Source organism: Pan troglodytes, chromosome 4, assembly GCF_028858775.2.
Source record: "Pan troglodytes isolate AG18354 chromosome 4, NHGRI_mPanTro3-v2.0_pri, whole genome shotgun sequence".
Lineage (NCBI taxonomy): Eukaryota > Metazoa > Chordata > Mammalia > Primates > Hominidae > Pan > Pan troglodytes.
Window position 1 is genome coordinate 129,163,363 of NC_072402.2, and position 23,793 is coordinate 129,187,155.

General features: G+C 40.1%; 1 protein-coding gene and 1 long non-coding RNA gene across 20 annotated transcripts in view; one reads left to right on the plus strand and one right to left on the minus strand.

The window, feature by feature from the left end:
- Positions 1–7,103, plus strand: part of CDC42SE2 (CDC42 small effector 2) — a 191,629-nt gene extending 184,526 nt beyond the window's left edge. For 8 of the 19 annotated variants that reach the window (XM_063810613.1, XM_063810612.1, XM_063810614.1 and 5 more), the window contains one exon: positions 496–3,330. The gene's annotated coding sequence lies outside the window, so the exon portion shown is untranslated. Of the gene's footprint in view, positions 1–495; positions 3,331–6,865 lie in introns of those variants that run through there. The other 11 variants (XM_063810617.1, XM_063810618.1, XM_063810621.1 and 8 more) reach the window with 2 other exon arrangements.
- On the minus strand, positions 2,430–16,872 carry LOC134809973 (uncharacterized). The gene is made up of 4 exons (XR_010156993.1): positions 16,783–16,872; positions 5,112–5,165; positions 4,758–5,002; positions 2,430–4,351 (listed from the first exon to the last, which is right to left on the minus strand). It is a non-coding gene; the product is annotated as an uncharacterized LOC134809973 (long non-coding RNA).
- Positions 16,873–23,793: the final 6,921 nt, after the last annotated feature.

Genomic DNA, 23,793 nt, shown 5'->3' on the forward strand with positions numbered 1-23,793 from the left:
CAAGATGCTTCTTATGTGTCCTTTAAACAAGAGTGAAATCATTATTTTGAGTATTGAGGCCGAGCATGGTGGCTCACACCTGTAATCCCAGCACTTTGGGAGGCCTAGGTGGGCTGATCACCTGAGGCCAGGAATTGGAGACTAGCCTGGCCAACATGGTGAAACCCCATCTCTACTAAAAATACAAAAATTAGCTGGGCATGGTGGCGCATGCCTGTAATCGCAGCTACTCAGGAGGCTGAGGCACGAGAATTGCTTGAACCTGGGAGGCAGGGGTTGCAGTCAGCTGAGAATGCGCCACTGCGCTCCAGCCTGGGTGACAGAGCAAGACCCTGTCTCAAAAAAGTACTGATACTAAAGATAATCTCTTGGGTAGTAATTTTACAGTTAAGACTTCATTGTTTATAAACTTTTCAAATTAATTAAAAAGACTACTTTGAAAAAGGATAAACCCTGAAAATGTAGAAATAATTTCAAGTTTTTTTTGTTTTATAGGGTTATTGTGAATTTCTATATTTTCTCTGTCCACTATTCTGTAATTTTTTTTTGTCCTGTGATTGCTTTTATTTTGAATTACAAAAAAGAAGTGTGATGGCACCTTGTCCACCCTGTCGTGATTATTCCAGTGAGATGTTACTGTTCTGCTCTGAAGAAGATACTGTCAGACGAATCCTGCATTTCCTTCAGCTGGCATGCATGCCTTTGGACTCATGGACAGAGTTCTTTGGATTGTCACTGAATTTTCAATGTTTAATCAGTATGGATCTGATCTTCGCATGATCTTTTTTGTGAATGCTAACACCATTTTGCAGTGCAGTTTTTTTCCTTCTATTTTAAACATTTTTCTTTTCACTGCCAACCCCCTGCCATACGATTTTATTGGAAAGCAAGGACCTGCTATTATTTGTTAATTTGCCATCATTTATGTATATTTTGGAAGGTATGAGACCCACAAGCACAATGATCATTTTTATTTGTTTGTTTGTTTGAAACTTCAGCAGAATAGATATCTGCATGCTTTATGAAGTTGTTGCTTCGGTAAGAGCCCATGGGATGCCAGAAATTAACATTTCTTTGCTGCCATGGGCTGATGATGCTGCTATTAGATAAAAGTTTAGCTGTGGCACCAAGTCACATCATTTTCATAGAAAAAGATTACTTGTAGCTTATTTTAGAAGTATGACCTTTTGGTCTGTTTGATTGATTAGAATTGCAATAAAAGAAAAGCTTGCATTCATAAGGCATTCATTCTGTTGTAAATGTTCAGTATATTTATTTTGAGAGCAAGGACCTGTGGTTGTAAACAGGTGTGGTTACAGGTGTGGTTATGTATCTGAGTGTTGTGGTCATACTCTCCTCCAGCCCAATCCTGAGCATCTTCATCTTATTAATTAGCTGTTCGTTTCTTTTTGTGCACTCATTCTTTTATTTTTACTTCTTTTTAATGTTATGGTATCCAGTTGTTTCCAGTAGCAGTTTCTTGAACTTCTGGCCTGTACTACTAACTAACTGCAGACCTCCAGAGTCACTGGCCTTTCTGTGCTCTACATATTTTAGGGGCCACATCAGTTGCCAAGAGCAACATACATACCGACCTGGCTGAATTATTGCCAGTGAAAACAACCTGTACGAAGCCTTTGCTCAGGTTCTAAAATATGTTTGTCCTTGCACGAATTTTGTATATTTCAAATATTTCTGTAAAGGTTTCTTCTTTTCTGTTAGAGTGTGGTGTTAAGCCAGAGTCAGTGGTTTGTGTTCTCATTAAAATGTTTGTTTAAATCCTATGTCCAGTTCAAGCCTATCTAACTACATTTGGTAGGATTAACATTTCATATAACAAATGGGGCTTAATTAAAAACTTTGAATAAAGGAACAGGGATCACTTTATCTTCTGCCTTCATTTACCTTAGTCCAAGATTCTTGCAAAACAGGCAACTGAACAAACATTAGGTTTATGTAGGTAAAATGTGAAAGCATTTCTCCTCCACTTTTTAAAATTTAATTTACCCAGTACAGCGGGGCACCAGATTACTTGATCTTTGTATTTTGCAGTTTTGAGCCTTTGTGTCAATCCCAAGCACAGAGAGGATCTGCCAAGGAAAAACATTTGCATCTTCGGAGTAGACATTTTGCAGTTTGTTTAATAACTTCTAAAGTTGAATTCATCCATTGTCACTGATTCACCAAGTGGATGTTACATTGTGGAATTTGCCTGAGTACTGCTGTCATTCTGCTCAGCCAGGCACGGTCAGTTTCTTGGCCAGGGACATTGCTGTGTGCAAGCTCTTTAGAAGAGAGATTGGATTTTCTTGGCATTATCAGCACTCATGCTATTTAGTCTACTTCTATTTTGACTGACTCTTTAAATTAGTACAATTTTTCTACTTGTCATATAACTCCTGGAACAACAGTACGGGAAGCCGTGATCCTTTTCCCTGACTCATGATTTTATTCTTTTTCCAAATCGCTTTTTTGTTTTTGTTTTTTTTTTTTTTTTTTTTTGCTGCTCCAACGACCAGCATGTGTTGGAGCAGATCTCCATGGTAAGCCAAAAGTGGACTTGTCAGCCTATAACTACTCTGCAGCTGCCACTAACTCTACAGGCACAGTAACTACACTTTATACAGGAGCACATGCCAAAGTGCCTGGGAGGTGCCAATAAAATCAAGAAATAAGAAAACTACAAAAAAAGATACGGTATTAACCTTGGACATACATAATTTTTTTTAGGGAGGCAGCTTTCCCACTTTTATAAAGGGGGTTGTAAATCTCAAGAGGTCATTTGTTCCCCATAGCAGCATATCTCATTTTTAAATTGAAGCTAATTAAATAGGATTTTACTACTCAACATTCATTATACTGTTAATCTTTGCTGAAATATATGCTAACAAATGTTAAGCAAGGGAAACTGAAGACTTAGTCATGTGGATTGTTAGCAGTGATCTGCATTCTGTAAAAGAGGTACTTTCCCATGATGTAGGCATGAAGTGGTGCCAGTAAGCGTAGAGCGGAAATGTTGACTTTAGTTAACATTGGGTTTAGCATTTCCAGTGCAGCATTATCAGTGGGCCTTTAAAAATACTTCGTAAGTACATTAGCTTTCACTTTGTTGTTAAATTATAGCAGACTCATTATAGAGAACAAGTTTGCCTTGATTTTGTTTAAAATGACTTCTGCTAAGCACCCAGAAGATAAAATTGACATATTTTTATAATATAAGCATACTTTTTTTGTACATTGTGTTCATTCTTGAATAAAATGAGTTCTGTGTTGGCTTGTAGATATTAAAAAGAAAGTATTGATTTTGATTCAATAAATGTTTTCTTTCAATCCTGGTTGGCCTTTCCTTTAAATTTGTTTAGTTTTTCTTTTCTTTCAAGGAAGGAATTATTTACCAGAATTCAGTTAGAGCACCTTTTTTGCATTCTTATATTTTCAGTCATGATTCCTATCATGCAAAAAACAACTTAAAACTTTTTGATTTAAAAGAGAATTTAAATTTCTATCATTGTAATCTTTAACTTCACAGTTCACCTTTTAATTTAACAAATACCTAGTCAGAATGAAAATTAAATGGATAGAAATAGGACTAATAAAACATTTATGCCTGGTGCAGTGACTCACACCTGTAATCCCAGCTCTTTTGGAGATGGAGGTGGGTGGATAGTTTGAGACCAGCCTGGACAACATGGTGAAACCCTTTCTGTAAGTTTTTATTGCCTATCAACCACATGATTTTTAACAGAGGTATCAGATATCTACACAGCTTTCCATGATGAAGCATCTTGTCCTTATAGTATATGTAGGACTTAATTAAAATGAAATTAAATTAAGAATTCTCCTCATACTTAGCCACATTTCAGGTGCTTAGCAGTGTCATGTAGTGATCAGCTGCTGTATTAGGAAGTTATAGACTATTTCCACCATCACAGTTTGGGGAGTTAGTTTATAGTTTGTCTCTAAAATGGTTTATGACACTGGTTCCCATAGGGAGTGATTTTGCTCCCCATGGAGACATTAGAGCAATGTCAGGAGACAGTTTTGGTTATCACAGCTTGAGGAAGGGGTGGTACAGGATCTGGGGATGGAAAGTAGGGATGCTGCTAAATATCCTGTGATGTACAGGACAGTCCCCACAACAAAGATTGATTTGGTCCAAAATGTCAGTGCCACAGCTAAAACCTGTTTTAAGACAAAGAAGATCTCTACGTCTGCATACTCACCAGATGTAACCTGTTAGGGACTCTTTGTTGCATTAGATCATGTGCACAGGTAAGTGAGGTGTTTTGCTGGTCGAATACTGAGAATAGGTGAGTTAGGTTTCGTTTTATGAGAATTGCCACAAAACATTCTAAAAACAGAAAAGACAAATATTAGGAAAGACTATTTCAAAACTTCTGGTAACTTTTGTCCTTATCCCATATCCAAAGATTCTAAAAAGAAATTGGCTTAAAATGAAGTTCTTTGCAAAATAAAATTCTGACAATCCCAACTATGAAAAAGTATCTGAAGAAACTGATGTTGGTAGACCAAGAGCAATTACATTGTGAGCTTATGTTTTTAAAGGATATGCATAAAATGTTGGAGGGGCACATAACCACAAAAAGAAATATCTATAAAATAGAGTATCAGTCTAGAAATTGCTAATATTTATGAAGACGCAAACATCTACAAAATTGATAAAGACGAAGGAAATTCTGTGCCCTCTGCTTAAAGTACACTATACGCAAACTTAAAAGAAGTCATTGAAACTTTACCTTCTACTTGTCTCCATCTAGAATGGTCCAGTAAGAATGAAACCATTAAATTACTCATCTTCATCTGACTTTTTATGTTGTAGCACCTTAACTTTTGGTTTTCATAATGTTTCTCAGACTATGAGGGTTTGCCTTTGATACCTTGTCCCAGGATTCCTTGAGCCCAGGAGTTCAAGGTTACAGTGAGCTTGAGTTACGATGGTGCCTCTGCACTTCAGCCTGGGTGACAGAGCAAGACCCTGAATCTTTGAAAAAATAAAAGTGTTTTTCAATGAGCTGCTCCATCTATGCAGGAAGGAAAAAAAAAACTTTATTGTAGATATATGCAACCTCTAGGCTCATTTTGACCCCTACCTCATCTTTTTAATGCCCATCATCTTAATGTTGTATCTGGTTTGCCTTTGATGCCTAGAAGAAAAAAAAATCTTTGTATTTACTAAAGAAAACAGTTACTCCCTGAGTAAGATCAAGTGTTTGATCTGCGACCTTATAAGGAAGTTCTCAAAGAATGGTGATCTTGGTATTGAAGAAAGCTGAATTTCATCTCATTAGAAGGTAATCTTTGCAGAAAAGTAAAGCCGGTGCTTCATTCTAACCCCCAGATTTTCTATTTTGTAAATCCAAGCTATGGAGTTCATTAGAGCTTTTACAACTCACTAGAACTCATGAGTTCAGTAGCTTTAGACAGTTAAATGCAGCTGAGAACCTGCCTTGGGGGGCCCAGATAGAATTCCTAGGCTTATGGGTATGTTTTTTGTTTTGTTTTTCTCCTTTAAAGGAGCAGCAAGCAAGTAACACACTTCTTTAAAAATCTTCAGAGCCTCACCTAGTTACCTATTTCTTAACCATTGCTTTAAGTTATATAAACATATTCATCCTTTTTATGTCTGTGTCTTTCAAATAAATATGTAAGCTGGCAGAGTCCTTTGCCTTAGACACCACGCCTTCCCCCAGAGACTCCGCTGCTGCTGTGCTCTCCCGCAGGGCTTCATCTGCTGGGCGCTGCTTCCTTAGGGAGTATGTAAAACATTTCAGCTGCTGTTTCCGGGTTTCTGCAAAAAACTGTTTTTACTTTTCAGAAATACTGCAAAGGAAGTAAAAACCACTCTGCTTCTGTCTTTTGGCAAAACCACCCAGATTCCAAATGGGGTAATTTTAAGTTCAATCTCTTTCCAATGTCCATAATGTCCATTGTGTCCTATTATCATTTTTCACAAGTGTATGTAGGTTTTGCTCACCTGATTTTCTCTGGATAGGTACAGCGTAAGTGTACCTAATAAGGGACTCGACTGTCCCTCTCTAAATGCAGCCACATCCAATCTGTGCACAATGGAATTAAGGCCACAGACCATCTAAGCCAATAGCATAAAAGGATCTGTTACTCCTAAAACCAGAAACAGAAACAAGCAGTCCTTTGTCCCTTCTTCCCTCTTTTCAATCTGATATTCCTATAGGAAACTAGTATGATCAGATAGACATTTTAGAAAAGTATCAGCTGGGCATGGTGACGCATGTCTGTAGTCCCAGCTACTTTGGAGGGTGAGGCAGATGGATCACTTGAGCCCAGGACTTGGGTCCATCCTGGGCAACATAGCAAGACCCTATCTCTTTTAAAAAAAGCATCTAAGGGTCGGACACAGTGGTTCACGCCTGTCATCCCAGCACTTTGGGAGGCCGAGGTGGGCAAATCACAAGGTCAGGAGTTCGAGACCAGCCTGGCCAACATGGTGAAACCCCATCTCTACTAAAAATACAAAAATTAGCCAGGCATGGTGGTGCACATCTGTAATCCCAGGTACTCAGGAGGCTGAGGCAGGAGAATCACTTCAACTCAGGAGGCGTAGGTTGCAGTGAGCCAAGATCGTGCCACTACACTCCAGCCTGGGCGACACAGTGACACTCCATCTCAACAACAACAACAAAAGAATCTAGGAAATATTCATTCTACTGTGAAGGACACAGTAGAGGGTCAGGCAGTCCAATCTGTGATTAATGGGAGTTTTACAAAAAGCAAGGAAAATGCTCTTCAGAGGAAAAAGATTTTAAAAAAAAAGTCTCTTGAAATTTCAAAAAATTTGTTTTTACATTTATACTTTCTCACTTCACAGCCCTCAAGGACGTTTTGTTCTGAAGACTCTCGTATTCAGCTCTGGGAAATATTATTTCTCTGATTATCCCTTCAACTTTTGAAGATTACCAGATTTCTCAACAGCAATACTGTGGTCTGGAATAAAAGGGGGCACTTCCCTCAGACTTTGGAGAAGACATTATTTTGAACTAGAATTCTGTCTACAGCCATACTCTCAATGAAGTAAGATGGCAGAATAAAGATGATTACACTAGCAATGAATGGCTTTACTTTCCACACACCCAACCTGAAAACACTCTGCAAGAATAGAGAACAAATCCAATAATAAAATTAAATCTCAGGATTTCTAGGTCTGAAGCCAACCTAGAAGGCATTCTATCCAAATTAGAACAAACAATGAGAGATTTTTAGAACAACTGTTTACAAGAAGCATGATTAAATGGATACCATTCAATAGCAGGAAGATAACATGCATTCAAAACATTTTTTATCGAGCATTATGTGCCCAGGTACTGTTTAGACACTGAGGATACAGCAGTGAACAAATTTCTTAAGCCTCCAAGAGTTTTTGTTCTAGTGGGGGGATGCAGAAAGACATTAAGCCAAATAAATAAGTGAATTATGTAACAGATTAGAAAATGGTAAGTGCTCTGGATAAATAACTGGGGATGTAGGAGAGGAATTGTAGTTTAAAATATCACCGTGCTGAGACAGTGACATTGAAGCTGAGATGTTAGTAATATAGTTAACACATTGTGTTAGGCCTTCTTGCATTGCTATAAAGAAATACCCAAGGCTGGGTGATTTATAAAGAAAAGAGGTTTAATTGCCTCACACTTCTGCAGGCTTTATAGGAAGCATGGTGCTAGCACCTGCTCAGCTTCTGGGGCATCACATGGCCAGAGCATGAGCAAGAGAGAGAGTTGTGGGGGAGGTGCCACACACTTTTGTTTTTTTTTTTTGAGATGGAGTCTTGCTCTGCTGCCCAGGCTGTAGTGCAGTGGTGCAATCTCAGCTCACTGCAACCTTTGCTTCTTGAGTTCAAACGATTCCCCTGCCTCAGCACCTGAATAGCTGGAACTATAGGCACGTGCCACCACACCTGGCTAACTTTTGTATTTTTAGTAGAGGCAGGGTTTCACCATGTTGGCCAGGCTGGTCTCCAACTCCTGACCTCAGGTGATCCACCTGCCTCGGCCTCCCAAAGTGCAGGGATTACAGGCATGACCACCGCACCTGGTCGGGTGCCACACACTTTTAAATGACCGGATCTCACAAGAACTCATTATTGCAAAGACAGCACCAAGCCATGAGGGATCTGCCCCCATGACCCAAACACCTCCCATCAAGCCCCACCTCCATCATTGGGAATTACAATTCAACATGAGATTTGGGTGGGGACAAATATCCAAACTGTGTCATACATTTTACCATCAACAAACAAAAAGGAAAGACAATTCTAGATATGTTTGTCTAAACCAAAAACAGGTCCAAAGATATAACATGATTCTGAGCAATTAATGCGTGTACTCCAAGTGCCTAGAACAGGATGGGCCATGCAGAAGGCACTCAGTAAATATGTTCTGTAAAATTTAAGAAAGGAAATGTCATCTGAGAGGGATGACTTTAGAGACAAATATTGCATTTCATTTAGCGCTCATCACATATCTCGTTTGTACAGTGCATTATAAATATATTTAAACACCTTTTAAGTGAAAGCATAAAATACTATAGCCACAGAACAAAATGTAAATTTTAGAAAACAAAATTCAGAAGATGGTGTAGGGTTAAAGGAATGGAGGGGAATATAACTGTCAATCTCCTTTATATACATATTCAGAACTCATGAACTCTCTATACATGTTATGTTTAAAATTATCATTTGAAGTTCTAACAGATGAGATATTTAGATGTAAAAATATAACAAAAACTGGAAGGAGGAGGACAAGGATTCTGTTACAAGCCCCATCTTTTGGTGCATAAAATCATTTGCACAATTCAAAGTTGATGAATCAAGAAATGAAGGTATACTTAACGTTATTTAAAGGAAGTAACCCTCAGAAGACTTCAAAAGACAAATGGCTACAAGTGGTTATCCTTAGGCAGTGGGAATGGGGTTTGGGAAGTGGATAAGGAGACTTTTAATTTCATGCCATACTATACTATTTGGATTTCACTCCCTTTATCCTACTAATTTTATTCAGTAATATAAAACAAAATAACAATATGTTTTAAACAAGAAAGATTAGGGGGGTGACGTTCAGCAAGATGGCAGATTAGGAAGCTCCAGGCTCGTTTCCCCACGGAAGCACTGTATAGACAATATTCAGACCAAAATATCTTGTAAAAACTCTAGAAACCAGCTAAGAAGCTGCGGCAACCAAGTGAATGTCTAAACAAGAACAAGTCATACTCAAAGTTATAGGAAATTTCATGAAATTTTGGTCACTTTTATTCCACCGCTTCCCTGGTGCAGCATGGTATTGTCAAAGGAAACTGCCTCAGTCCCAGTTTCTCCCTTGGGACTAAAGGAAAAAGGTGGAGCTTGCTTGTAACTTTCTAGCTTGTCTGAGGGCTGCTTAAGGGACTAGTTTCTGTCTTTCCTGACTCAGAGTGCTGATAGGAAGAGTGACATACTTTGGACACATGGTTAGAGGCTGCAAAGCCGAGAGGGAGTGCTCTGGAGAACTAGAATAGGAGGCAGCTCCCAGATCCATGGATGCTTTGGGGCAATAGATGACAGGAAGAGGAATGCAAGTGACACCTAAGTACAATACAAGTAAACACAAGTAATACAAAAATAACACACACACATGGTCCCAGGGAAGACACAGCCCCACAAGAGACTTGAGAAGACTTGAGCCTTTAAGCTAGGCTGATTAGTGAAGATATTCCCCTGCACAAAGCCAGCTGGTAAAGACTGGGAGAGGTGGATGTTTCTTCAAATAACCACATCTCAAAAAGAGATCACAAGGTGTACACAGAAACAATGAAACACAGTCTATTCAAAGGTACAAAATAAATCTCCAGAAATCAGTCCTAAAGAACACAGACCTCTGACTTACTTGACAAAGTATGTAAACAACTGTCGGGCTGGGTGTGGTGGCTCACACCTGTAATCCCAGCACTTCGGGAGGCTGAGGCTGGTGTATCACTTGAGGCCAGGAGTTCAAGGCAGCCTGGCCAATGTGGTGAAACCCTCTCTCTACTAAAAAATACAAAAATTAGTTGGGCATGGTGGCACGTGACTATAGTCTCAGCTACTCAGGAGGCTGAGACACAAGAATTGCTTGAACCTGGGAGGCAGAGGTTGCAGTAAGCCAAGATTGCGCCACTGCACTCCGGCCTGGGTGACAGAATGAGACTCTGTCTCAAAACAAAACAAAAACACCACAAGTATCTTAAATATGTGCTCAGTAAGCTAAAATAGAACACAACTTAATAAAATTAGGAAAACATTTTATGAACAAAATGAGAATATTAACAGATAATTTTTTTTTTTTTTTGAGACAGAGTTTCTGTCACCCAGGCTGGAGTGCACTGGCGCGATCTCAGCTCACTGCAACCTCCGCCTCCTGGGTTCAAGCAATTCTCCTGCCTCAGCCTCCTGAGTAGCTGGGACTACAGGTATGTGCCACCGTGCCCAGCTAATTTTTTTTTTTTGTATTTTTAGTAGAGATGGGGTTTTACCATGTTGGCCAGGATGGTCTCGGTCTCTTGACCTCGTGATCCCCACCTCGGCCTCCCAAAGTGCTGGGATTACAGGTGTGAGCCACCATGCCTGGCTGAGAAATTTTTTTAAAAGCCAGATTCTGGAGCTGAAAAATGCAATTGTTGAATTGAAAAATTCTCTAGAAGACTCGAAGCAGAAGGAATCAGCAAACTTGAAGACATGACATTTGAAGGTGCTGAATCAGGTACAAAAAGAATGAAGAAAAGTGAAGAATTTCTAAGGGACTTAAGGGACACTATCAAGCCAACCAATATATACATTAAAAGGGTCTCAAACAGAAGAAAGAGAGAAAGGGGAAAAGACCTTATGTGAAAAATATAATGTCTGTAAATTTCCCAGCTTTGAGGAATGAAATGGAAATATAAATATGAGAGGCTCAATTAACAAGTAGGAGACCTACACTGAGAAACATTATAATCAAAAAGCAAAGACAAAGAAGAAATCTTGAAAGCAGCAAGTAAAATGCAATGCAAAATCCTGAACAGAATGCTAGTAAATAGATTTCAACAGCACATTAGAAGGATTATACACCATGACCAAGTGGGATTTATTCCTGGAATACAAGAATGGTTCAATATAGGAAAATCATTCAATATAAAGATACCACCATTTGCAGAATGAAAGAAAAACCCACATAATCATTTCACGTGATGCAAAAAAAAAAAATCTGACAAAGTTCAACACCCTTTCACAATAAAAACATTCAAAGAACTAGGAGAAGAAAATTACCTCAATGTAATAAATGCCATATATGAAAAGCCCACAGCAGACATCATACTCAATGGTGAAAGACTGTGAGCTTTTCCTCTATGATCAGGAACAAGACATGGTTGTCTACTTTCATGAGTTCTACTGAACAAAATACTGGAAGTCTTAGCCAGAGCAATTAGGCAAGAAAAAGAAATAAAAGGCATCCAGACTAGAAAAGAAGTTGTAAAATGATCTCTCTTCACAGGCAACATAATCTTATATGTAGAAAAATCCTAATTATTCCATTAGTCCTGACAACACCAAAAGCCTGTTAGAACTAATAAACAAATTCAGCAAGGTTGTAAGGTATAAAAATCAACAGGCAAAAAATTAGTTGTGTCATAACAATAAAAAACCTGAAAAGGAAATTAAGAAAACAATTGTTTGCATTAGTATCAGAAATTAAAAAAAAAATACCTAGGAGTACATTTAACCAAGGAGGCAAAAGACATGTATACTGAAAACTAACAGAATGTTACTGAAAGAAACTAAAGATGACATCAGTACATGAAAACATATACTGTGTTCTTGGATCGGAAGACTTACTGTTGTTAAACTGTTGATACTACACAAAGGAATCTACAGACTTAATGCAATTGGTATCAAAATCCTAATGGTGGCTGGGTGTGGCAGCTCATGCCTGTAATCTCAGAATTTGGGGAGGCCAAGGTGGGAGTATCGCATGAGGCCAGCAGTTTGAGACCAGCCTCAGCAACAAAGCGAGATCCCATCTCTACAAACAAAAATAAAAAATATTTAAAAAATCTTAATGGCATTTTTTGCAGGAAAAAACCAACCCATCCTAAAATGCATATGGAATCTCAAGGGACCCTCAAGAGTGAAAATAATCTTGATAAAGAAGAATGTTGGAAGAAAAAAGATTGTAAGTTTCATCCTTTGTAATTTTAAAACTTATTATAAATCTACAGTAATCAAAACAGTGTGGTACTGGTATAAAGACAAACATATAAACTAATATGCAGAATAGAGAGTCCAGATATAAATCCTCCCATGTGTGGTCAAATGATGTTTGTCAAGAGTGCAAAGACCACTCCATGGAGAAAGGACAGTTTTGTTTCTTTACCCCCACAAATGGTGCTGGGATTAGATATCCACATGCAAAAGAATGAAGTCTAATTTTTACCTTATACCATATGTAAAAATTAAAATGGATTAAAGACCTAAACATTAGATTGAAAACTATAGAACTCCTAGAAGACAACATAGAGGGAACAATTTCTTGACATTGGATTTAGCAATGATTTCTTGGATATGATACTGAAAACACTGGAAACCAAAGTAAAAATACACAAGTTGGACTACCTCAAAATTTAAAACTTATGTGCATCAAAGAACACAATTAATAGAGTGAAAAGGCAACCTATGGAATGTGAAAATATATTTGCAAATCATATGTCTGATGAGGAGTTAATATCCAGAATACATAAAGAATTCCTACAAGTCAACAACAAAAAACAATCTGATTTAAAAATGGGCAAAGGACTTGAATAGACATTTCTTTGAAGATATATAGTTGGCAAATAAGCACATGAAAAGAGGCTCAACATCATTAATCATTAGGAAAATGCAAATCAAAATCATGAGATACCACCTTACACCAATGAGGATAGTTACTATGCAAACAAAACAAAATTACAAGTGGTGTTGAGGTGTGGAGAAATTGGAACCCTTGTGCACTATTGGTGGGAATCCAAAATAATGCAACTGCTATGGAAAACAATAAGGAGTTTCCTCAAAGAATTAAAAATAGTACTACCATATGATTCAGCAATCTCACTTCTGGGTATATAACCAAAACAATTGAGCACAGGGTCTCAAAGAGATATCTGTACACCCATGTTCACAGCAGCATTATTCTCAATAACTAAGAAGTGGAAGCAACCCAAGTGTCCTTGACAGATGAATGGATAAACAAAATGTGGTTCATACATCCAATAAAATATTCAGCCTTAAAAAGAAAGGAAATTTTGACACATGCTACAACATGGATAAACCTTGAGGACAGTATTTCCAGTGAAATAAGCCACAAAGAGACAAGTATGATTCCACTTATATGAGGTATTTAGAGTAGTCATATTCACAGACACAGAAAGTAGAATGATGGTTGCCAAGGGAGAGGGGCAGTGGGGATTGTGGAGTTGTTTAATGGGTATAGAGTTTCAGTTTTGCAAGGTAAAAATGTTTTGGAGATTGGCTGCAAAACGTGAATGTCCTTAATGCTACTGAACTGTATACTTAAAAATGGTTAAGACAAGTACATTTTGTTATGTGCATTTTACCACATTTTAATGCCAAAAAACTCCCAAGCCCAAAAAACAAACCAAGAAAGACTAACACATGTACTGTTGTGGTGGGTTGTAGCCAGAGAGGGAGGTGAAAACCAGTGGGCAGTGATGGAGGGTTGCAGTGATGGAGGGTTGCAACTCCCATGAGAGAAACATGTTTGAGGCATTTATACACATTGAATAAACCCAAATGCCAAATGATCTCTCACGTATATGTAATCCATAAAATCTCCTAGGACACTAGAGATAAAGTTGCTAGTCAGCACTGAGATTGTGCAAGTGCAAAATGTAAGGAGAAACTTGACCTTGTGCTTGAACTCCTGCTTGTCAAGTTCTTCATTTCTCTGAAACCCTAGAGCTATAACATGCTAAAGCACTAACAAGCTTTAAAAGTAGTTATTTTTCTATCATTACCAAAAATACACAATTTGCATTTAAATTCTATTTGAGCTCATGGCTTCCTTGAGGATCAAAGAAATAGACCAGATGAGGCCAAAGAGCTCTTTCTGTTCCAGGAAGCACAGGACGGGGAAGGTAGAGTTGTGGTCTTGCCTGGGCCTGAGTAGACTCACTTACTACTTGGAGCAGACACTGAATGTGCTTTCTGGCCTTGGACCTCCCCAAAGCCCACAAGGTGTCTGCTGTGGCCTGGACCTTGGGGTAGGTACTGCTGCTAGATTGTTACTGGCATTTGGTAACTGCCTATTTTTAGTACTTATTTTCAAATTAAAAAATGTTTGAAGCCTTTCATTCTGAACCCTGTCCAGCCTACACTATTTGGTTTAAATAATACAACATCTTCCTAAGTTTCCAGGGCACAGAACACAGTGTTGGGTCTGGGCTCCTGATGAGCAAAAGATTTGAGGCTGCAGGCATTTTCCCCTCCAGCCAGGTGACAGCCAGGAAGACGGTCCCTGTAAGTCTAGCAGAGTAGCTTAGACTCCTCTTTTCTGCATCTGCCTCTGAGACCTATGTAAATGGCTATCCCCTTCGAGACAACAGAGATAAGCACTGGCAGCAGGTAACTTACCAGACTTAACCCCAGTTCGTCATTCTGTCCTGTAAGAGTTCCTGTGTTTCCCTGTCTTATAACAATTCCCCAAATCCATTTCTTTGGGCAACTATTGCTTCCCCAATCTGTGGGGTTCTGGTGGGCCTGCCAGTCACAGTAACCAGTTCTCTCCTCCCCACAGGTGTGTACATGAGGGCAGGCTAGGGTGATGCCTTCCCTGGAATTTCCAGCTTGTAGAGCGGGGTCAGTTCCTGTATGACCCCAGACACTTCACATAACTATAGCCCAGCATGTGAAGAAAACCTGCTGGTAATGGGGAAGGATAAGGCCAACAGACAGCTGAAATGACAAGTGGAGAGCAGGAAGGAGAGCTCAAGTGCCCTGGAGGTGTTGCATCCTGACCCTTGGGTGTTCCAGGGAATACCCAGTTATTAGCTCTTTGGCTTTGAGCAAGATATGTATCATCTCCAACCATCTGTTTCATAATCTATGAAACTGGGAGAGTAAAAGCTCTTTTCTAGGATGGTTGTGAGAATTAGATCACATAAGCAAAGCCCATGCCCATCACAGGACTTGTGTTTACTCAGCTCCTCCTGTGCCAGAACTTGCTGAGCTCCCCTCTCTCCTCCCTTGTTAGGCTGGGGCTGTAAAATAGAAATCTGGAACTAATAAAAGTCTAATGGCCAGGTGTGGTGGCTCACACCTGTAATCCCAGCACTTTGGGAGGCTGAGGCGGGTGGATCACGAGGTCAGGAGATCAAGACCATCCTGGCCAACATGGTGAAACCTCATCTCTACTAAAAATACAAAAATTAGCTGGGCATGGTGGCGGGTGCCTGTAGTCCCAGCTGGTCAGGCGGCTGAGGCGCGAGAATTGCTTGAACCCGGGAGGCAGAGTTTGCAGTGAGCAAAGATTGTGCCACTGCACTCCAGCCTGGGTGACAGTGCGAGACTCCGTCTCAAAAAAAAAAAAAAAAAAAAAAAAAGTCTACTGAATAAACCGATAATTGAACCTATTCTGGAAGTTCTACTTTGTGTTTTTTTCTTAAGAAGGAAAATGGAGATGGTAATTATGTGAGCATTTTTACCACCTGTTTCATCAGAAGCCTATGTTGCTGATTTTCTCTTTCACTAGTCCTTACAAATCCCCCATTTTATGAAACACCAAGGGTCTGAGGAACTTTCACAAGAGCAGCCTTCACCTAGACTGAAGTGCCTGCCTGCCTTCAGATTATTCATTATGTCAGAGAGCTGCAAGAGGTGACTGGGAGACAAGAGAGAAAACTCTCTACTCAGTTCACAAACTGCCAAGCAGAAAGACGAGTGTGCCAATGTAAGGCAGCTCAAAGAACTGCCCTGCATTCTGGATTCTGAGTCAAGGAGATCACTAAGAGGTTTGTTTAATCCTAGACCACGCTGTGTTTGCCTCTCATTGACTTCCTGGCTTGGCTGCAATGGGTTGTCCCCTTCCTTAGCGCCTGGCAGGCTAGGAAAGTCCAATGTCCATGTCACAGGGTTTGGCACGTGGTGTTTTCCACATGCGATGCTACATCAAGATTTGTGTCTGAGGTTTCAGTTGAAATTATCAAATGGCTTTTCTCAAGCCATTCATGATCTGCTCATCCACTATTAAGTCCCTGCTATATGCGATGCACAGCAAGTATGCTCTGTATAAAACACCAGGCATCATCTTAGTGCCCTCAAGCAAACAAGGACCCCGTGTGTTATGGTTTATAGAGCCATGCAGAATTCCTGCTGCCTGAGGAACAAAAACAGCCCAGTCTTGAGGTCTTGAGTAGTTGCTGAAAAATCTGAGCTTTTAACATGGTCTCTTTTAGGGTCTCCAATTCTTATTATGGTCAGGCTCTCACACACCTGCTTTTTAACAAGATCTCACTAAAGGCAACAATTTTTGCTTGCATAGCTTGTTGGGCACAGGTGGTCTCAATTATTGTTTATCCCAAGTACACATGTAAATGTGAAAAGAGAAAAGTACATCGGGCAATTGAGTCTGACTTTCATTTTTCAGCTGTGTGTCTAAGTCTACTGTAAGGCAATTGTTAATGTACACTTGATTTCCATAATGTTTCCCTTCTATTATTTTCCCACCTGCTGTTGGCTTTGAACAACCTTACCTGAGCTGAGAATGGCTGCTTCTCTGGCAAGAAGTTTCTAGAATGTGTTTGCTGGGCCAAAGCTTGGACACCTGATCTCTTCAGAGATCTTGTGGATAGACTGATAGAGAAGAAAGAAAATAACTCATGCAGCAATGTATAAAACAGACGAAGAGGTGTTACAATGATCAAAAGGGATAAAGTAAAACATACAGAAGTCTAACTGATTCTGCATCATTGTGAATCAAATTACATACTAACATGAATTTTACAGAGATCCAAAGCCTTTTTGAGCTAAAGCCAAAGAACCAGGAGATCTTTATTTTTTTAACTGCAGTAAAATATACAGAACATAAAATTTACCATGTTAACCATTGTTTTTCCTTTTTGAGACTCTGTTGCCCTGGCTGGCATGCAGTGGTGGGATCATAGCTTACTGCAGCCTCTAACTCCAGGGCTCAAGCGATTCTCCCACTTCAGCCACCAAAGTAGCTGGGACTACAGGTGCCCATCACCATGCTCAGTTAATTTTTAAAAGTTTTTATTTGTATAGACAGGAGTCTTGCTCTGTTGCCAGGCGGGTCTTCAACTCCTGGGCTCAAGCAATTCTCTTGCCTCAGCCTCCCAAAGTGCTGGGATTATAGGCATAAGCCACCATGCCTGGTCTTTTTTTTTTTTTTTTTTTTTTGAGACCGATTCTCCCTCTGTCTTCCAGGCTAGAGCACAGTAGTGTGATCTCGGCTCACTGCAACCTCTGCCTCCCACGTTCAAGTAATCCTCATACCTCAGCCTCCTGAGTAGCTGGGACTACAGGCGCATGCCACCATGCCCAGCCAAGTTTTGTATTTTCAGTAGAGACAGGATTTCACCATGTTGCCCAGGCTGGTCTTGAACTCTCGGCCTCAAGTGATTCACCCACCTTGGCCTTCCAAAGTACCAGGATTACAAGTGTGAGCCATCAAGCCCAGAAGTCTTAACCATTTTTAAGAGTACGATATCAGTAGTGTTAAGTACTTTCACATGTTGTACAACCACATTCGCATTGCTGTTGAACATTTTCATCTTGCAAAACTATACTAATTAAATAACTCCCCATTTCTCCCTACGCCTGGCAACCACCATTCTACTTTATCTATGAATTTGACTGCTCTAAGTACCTCATAAATTCATATATATGTTCTCATGTATCCATATATATGTGGAATCATACAATATTTGTCTTTCAGTGACTGGCTTATTTTACTTGGCATGTTTGTTCTCAAGGTTCATCTATTTTGTCTTTATTAAAATACCAATGACATTCTTCACAGGAATAGAAAAAAAAAATCCTAAAATTTATATGGAACCACAAAAGACTCAGCACAGCCAAAGCTATCCTAAGCAAAAAGAACAAAACAGAAGGAATCACATTACCTGACTTCAAATTATACTATGGAGGTATAGTAACCAAAAGAACATGGTTCTGGCATAAAAACAGACAAAGACCAATGGAACAGAATAGAGAACACAGAAAGAAGTCCATGCACCTAGAGTGAATTCATTTTCAACAAAGGTGCCAAGAACATACACTGAAGACAGTCTCTTCAATAAATGGTGCTGGGAAAACTGGATTTCCATATTCAGAAGAATGAAATTAGACACCTCTCACCATATAAAAAAATCAAATCAAAATGGATTAAGGATTTAAAACTAAGACCTCAAACTATGAAACGACTACAAGAAAACATTGAGGAAAGTCTCCAGGACATTGGTCTAGGCAAAAATTTCATGAGCAACACCCTACAAGCACAGGCAACCAAAGCAAAAATGGACAAATGGGGCCGGGTGTGGTGGCTCACACCTGTAATCCCAACACTTTGGGAGGCTGAGGTGGGTGGATCACAAGGTCAAGAGATCAAAACCATCCTAGCCAACATGGTGAAACCTTGTCTCTAATAAAAATACAAAAATTAGCTGGGCATGGTGGCGCACACCTGTAGTTCCAGCTACTCTGGAGGCTGAGGCAGGAGAATCACTTGAACCCAGGAGGTGGAGCTTGCAGTGAGCCGAGATTGCGCCACTGCACTCCAGCCTGGCAATCGAGTGAGATTCTGTCTCAATAAAATAAAATAAAATAAAATAAAATGGACAAATGGAATCACAACAAGTTAAAAATCTTCTGGGCCGGGCACGGTGGCTCACACCTGTAATCCCAGCACTTTGGGAGGCCGAGGCGGGTGGATCACGAGGTCAGGAGATTGAGACCATCCTGGCTAACACGGCGAAACCCCGTCTCTACTGAAAAATACAAAAAATTATCCGGGCGTGGTGGCGGGCGCCTGTAGTCCCAGCTACTTGGGAGGCTGATGCAGGAGAATGGCGTGAACCTGGGAGGTGGAGCTTGCAGTGAGCCAAGATCGTGCCACTGCACTCCAGCCTGGGCAACAGAGCGAGACTCCATCTCAAAAAAAAAAAAAAAAAATCTTCTGCACTGCAAAGGAAACAATCAGGAAACAATCAACAAAGTGAAGACACAACCCACAAAATCGGAGAAAATATTTGCAAACTACCCATCTGACAAGGGATTAATAACCAGAATATATAGAAGCTCAAACAACTCCATAGGAAAAAATCTAATAATACAATAAAAAAAATGGGCAAATGGTTTGAATAGAAATTTCTCAAAAGAAGACATACAAATGGCAACAAATCAAAACTACAATGAGAAATCATCTCACCCTCAGTTAAAATGGCTTATATCCAAAAGACAGGCAATAACACATGCCGAAGATGTGGAGGAAAGGCAACCCTTGTACAATGTTGGTGGGAATGTAAATTAGTGCAACCACTATGGAGAACTATTGGAGGTTCCTCAAAAAACTAAAAATAGAGCTACCATCCAACAGTAGGATCCAACAATCCTACTGCTGGGTATATATACCCAAAACAAAGGAAAGATATCTGCACTCCCATGTTTGTTACAGCACTGCTCATAAAAGCTAAGATTTGGAAGCAACCTAAGTGTCCATCAACAGATGAATGGATAAAGAAAACGTAGTACAGGCCAGGCGCGGTGGCTCATGCCTGTAATCCCAGCACTTCGGGAGGCTGAGGCAGGCAGATAGCTTGAGCTCAGGAGTTTGAGACTAGCCTGGGCAACATGACAAAAACCTTCTCTCTACTAAAAATACAAAAATTAGCTGGGCGTAGTGGCACATGCCTGTGGTCCCAGCTACTCGGGGGACTGAGGTGGGAGGATCACTTGAGCCCAGGAGGTGGAGGTTGCAGTGAGCCAAGACCACGCCACTGCATTCCATCCTGGGTGACAGAGACCCTGCCTCAAAAAAAAAAAAAAAAATTGAGTGGTGCATATACACAATGGAATACTATTCAGCTATAAAAAAGAATGTGATCCTGCGTGTCATTTGCAACAACATGGTTGGAACTGGAGATCATTACGTTAAGTGAAATAAGCCAGGCACAGAAAGACAAACATCACACGTTCTCACGTATGTGATCTAAAAATCAAAACAATTGAATTCATGGACATAGAGAGTAGAAGGGTGGTTACCAGAGGTACAAAAACATAGTTAGAATGAGTAAGACTTACTATTTGACAGCACAATAGGGTAACTACAGTCAGTAATATACATTTTTAAATAAAAGTGTGTAATTGGATTGCTTGTAATATAAAAGATAAACGTTTGAGGGAATGGATGCCCCATTCTCCCTCTGATTATTTCATGTTGCATGCCTGTATCAAAACATCTCATGTACCCCATAAATATATATACCTATGTACCCACAAAAGTTAAAAATTAAAAAAATTGGCTGGGTGCAGTGGCTTACACCTGTAATCCCAGCACTTTGGGAGGCCCAGGTGGGCAGATCACCTGAGGTCAGGAGCTCGAGACCAGCCTGGCCAACATGGTGAAACCCTGTCTCTACTAAAAATACAAAAATTAGCCGGGCATGGTGGCACATGCCTGTAATTCCAGCTACTCAGGGAGGCTGAGGCAGAAGAATCAGTTGAATGTCGGAGGTGGAGGTTGCAATGAGCTGAGATCGTGCCACCGCACTCCAGTCTGGGTGACAGAACGAGATTCCATCTCGAAAAAAAAAAAAATTAAAAATTAAAACAATTGGCTGGGCATGGTGGCTCACGCCTGTAATCCCAGCACTTTGGGAGGCCGAGGTGGGCGGATCACCTGAGGTTGGGAGTTCAAGACCAGCCTGGCCAACATGGAGAAACCCTGTCTCTACTAAAAATACAAAAATCAGCCGAGCATGGTGGTGCATGCCTGTAATCCCAGCTACTCGGGAGGCTCAGGAGAATCACTTGAAACCAGGAGGCGGAGGTTGCAGTGAGCCAAGATCACACCACTGCACTCCAGCCTGGGCAACAAGAGCGAAACTCCGTCTCAAAAAAAAAAAAAAAAAAAAAGAAAGAAAAAAATTAAAACAATTGTAAAAAGGTTCATCCACTTTGCAGCATGTCAGAATTTCTTTCCTTTTCAAGGTTAATAATGTTTCATTCATTGTATGCATCCAGCATTTTATCCATTCATCCACTGATGGGCACTTGGGTTGCTTCCACCTTAGCCATTGCTGATAATATTGCTATGAACAAGGGTGTACAAATATCTCTTTGAGACCCTACTCTCAATTCTTTTGCACATATATACATATATATATACACATATATGTATATATACACACACACATATATATACACATATATGTATATATACACACACACACATATATATATGTACCCAGAAGTGGAACTGCTGGATCATATGGTAATTCCATGTTTAATATTTTGAGGAACTTACATATTATTTTCCAAAGCAGTTGCATTACTTACATTCCCATCAAGAGTGTACATGACTTCTAATATCTCCACACGCTCTCTAACAATTGTTATTTTCAATTTTTTTGACAGTAACCATCCTCATGGGTGTGAGGTGGTATTTTGTTGTGATTTTGACTTGTGGATTAGTGACACTGAACCACTTTTCATGTGCTTGTTGGCCAACTGTATCTTCTTTGGAGAAATATCTATTCAAATCTTTTACCTTTTTTTTAAAGACAGGGTATCATTCTGTCACCCAGGCTGGAGTGCAGTGGCAAAATCAGGGCTCACTGCAGCCTCATCCTCTTGGGCTGAAGCGATCCTCCCACCTCAGCCTCCTGAGTAGCTGGGATTACAGGTATCTGCCACCACGCCTGGCTAATCTTTAAATTTTTTGTGGAGACAGGGTCTCACCATGTTGCCCAGGCTGGTCGTGAACTCTTGGGCTCAAGTAATCTTCCTGCCTTAGCCTACCAAAGTGCTGGGATTCTAGTGTGAGCCACAGTGCTCGGCCATTTTTGCTGCCCCCAACCCCTTTTTGGCAGAGTCTCCTCCCTCTGTCACCCAGGCTGAAGTGCAGTGGTGTGATTACGGCTCACTGCAGCCTCAACCTCCCAGGATCAAGTGACGCTCCTGAATGGCCTCCAAAGTAGCTGAGACTGCAGGCAAGCGCCTCCATGCCCGGCTAATTTTTAAAATGTTTTGTAGAGATGGGGTCTCTCTATGTTGCCCAGGCTAGTCTCAAACTCCTGAACTCAAGATATCCTCCTGCCTTGGCCTCCCAAAGTATTGGGATTACAGGCATTGCTCGACCTTCTGCCCATTTTAAATTGGGTTTTCTGTTGTTGACAGATTTTATTTGATAATAATTTAAATAATATTACTTTTAATATTAATAATTTAAAGAAATATTTTTGAAATATGTATTTTAAATGTTATATAAAATGCATTTCAAGTATTCCAGTATAAAATATACACTGTGCTCTCCCAATCAGAATGGAATGGACTTTATTCGAACCCCTACAGATAACAATATTGTCATTAAAAATTAGGAAACTGAAATTTAGAAAGGATGAGCACCTTATCCAACAGGACACTGAATTTTTCAGTACTACCTTCAGAGATCACTGAACTGTAGCCTGTTTTTGTCTAGGCTTAACTAGGGAAGAAGCCACTTTCGATCTCACGCAAATGGTTAACAGAATCTATTTCCTGTGGCTGGGGAGCTGAGGGCTCTGGCTTCTTGCTGACTATTGGCTGCAGTCCTCCCTTAGCTCCTAGAGGCCTCCTGCAGTTCATGTCCCCATGTGCCTCCTCAACATGTGCACTTCATTAAGCCAAGGAGAGCCTAGAGCTAGTTTGCTAGCAAGATGGAGTCTTATACAGTGTAACATAATCGTGCAGCTACATTCCACCACCTTTGCCATTTTCTATTGCTGTGAAGCAACTCACAGGTCTCAATCATAACCAAGGGGATGATACAGTAGAAAATGGCAAAGGGCATGACTACTAGGACACCAGGGTGGCAGACTGTATTTTTCAAAAACAGCCACAGCAATATTCTCTGACATGCTCTTCTAGAACCTTGTTACTTTTTATCAACAATTTCCTCTGCTTCCCTGTCACTGAACCTGGGTGACACACTGTGATACAGCTTGCCTGGCTCTCTCTTTTGCGATACTTGCCCTTGAAACTCAACCTCCATGATCTGAGGCAGGCCAAAACAGCCCATATGGAGAGATCACATGGAGAGGTTCACGTGGTCAGGAATAGAGGCCTCAAACAACAGCCAGCATCAACTCTCAGCTATGAGCTTTCAAATAATTCCTGTCCTGAGCCTGAATCTTTCAGCTAAGGCCTTAATCACTGTGGAGCACAGAAAAGCCAGCTTTTCTAAACCCTGTGCAAATTCCTGAACAATAAACAAGCATAATAAATGGTTGTTTCATGCCACTAAATTTTGGGTTGATTTGTTACACAGCCATAGTAATTGGGACATGTTAATAGAATAAAGGAGCAAGAACCCACAATTATTTCAATATATGCAGAAAAAGCACTTGATAGAGTCTGACATTTATTAATAATTAAAAAGTTCCAGCAAATTATAAATCCAAGGGAACTTTCTTAATCTGACAAAGAGTTAATACATAAAACTTACTGCACACAGTGTATTTATTGTTGACAGTTTTTCTCTATCA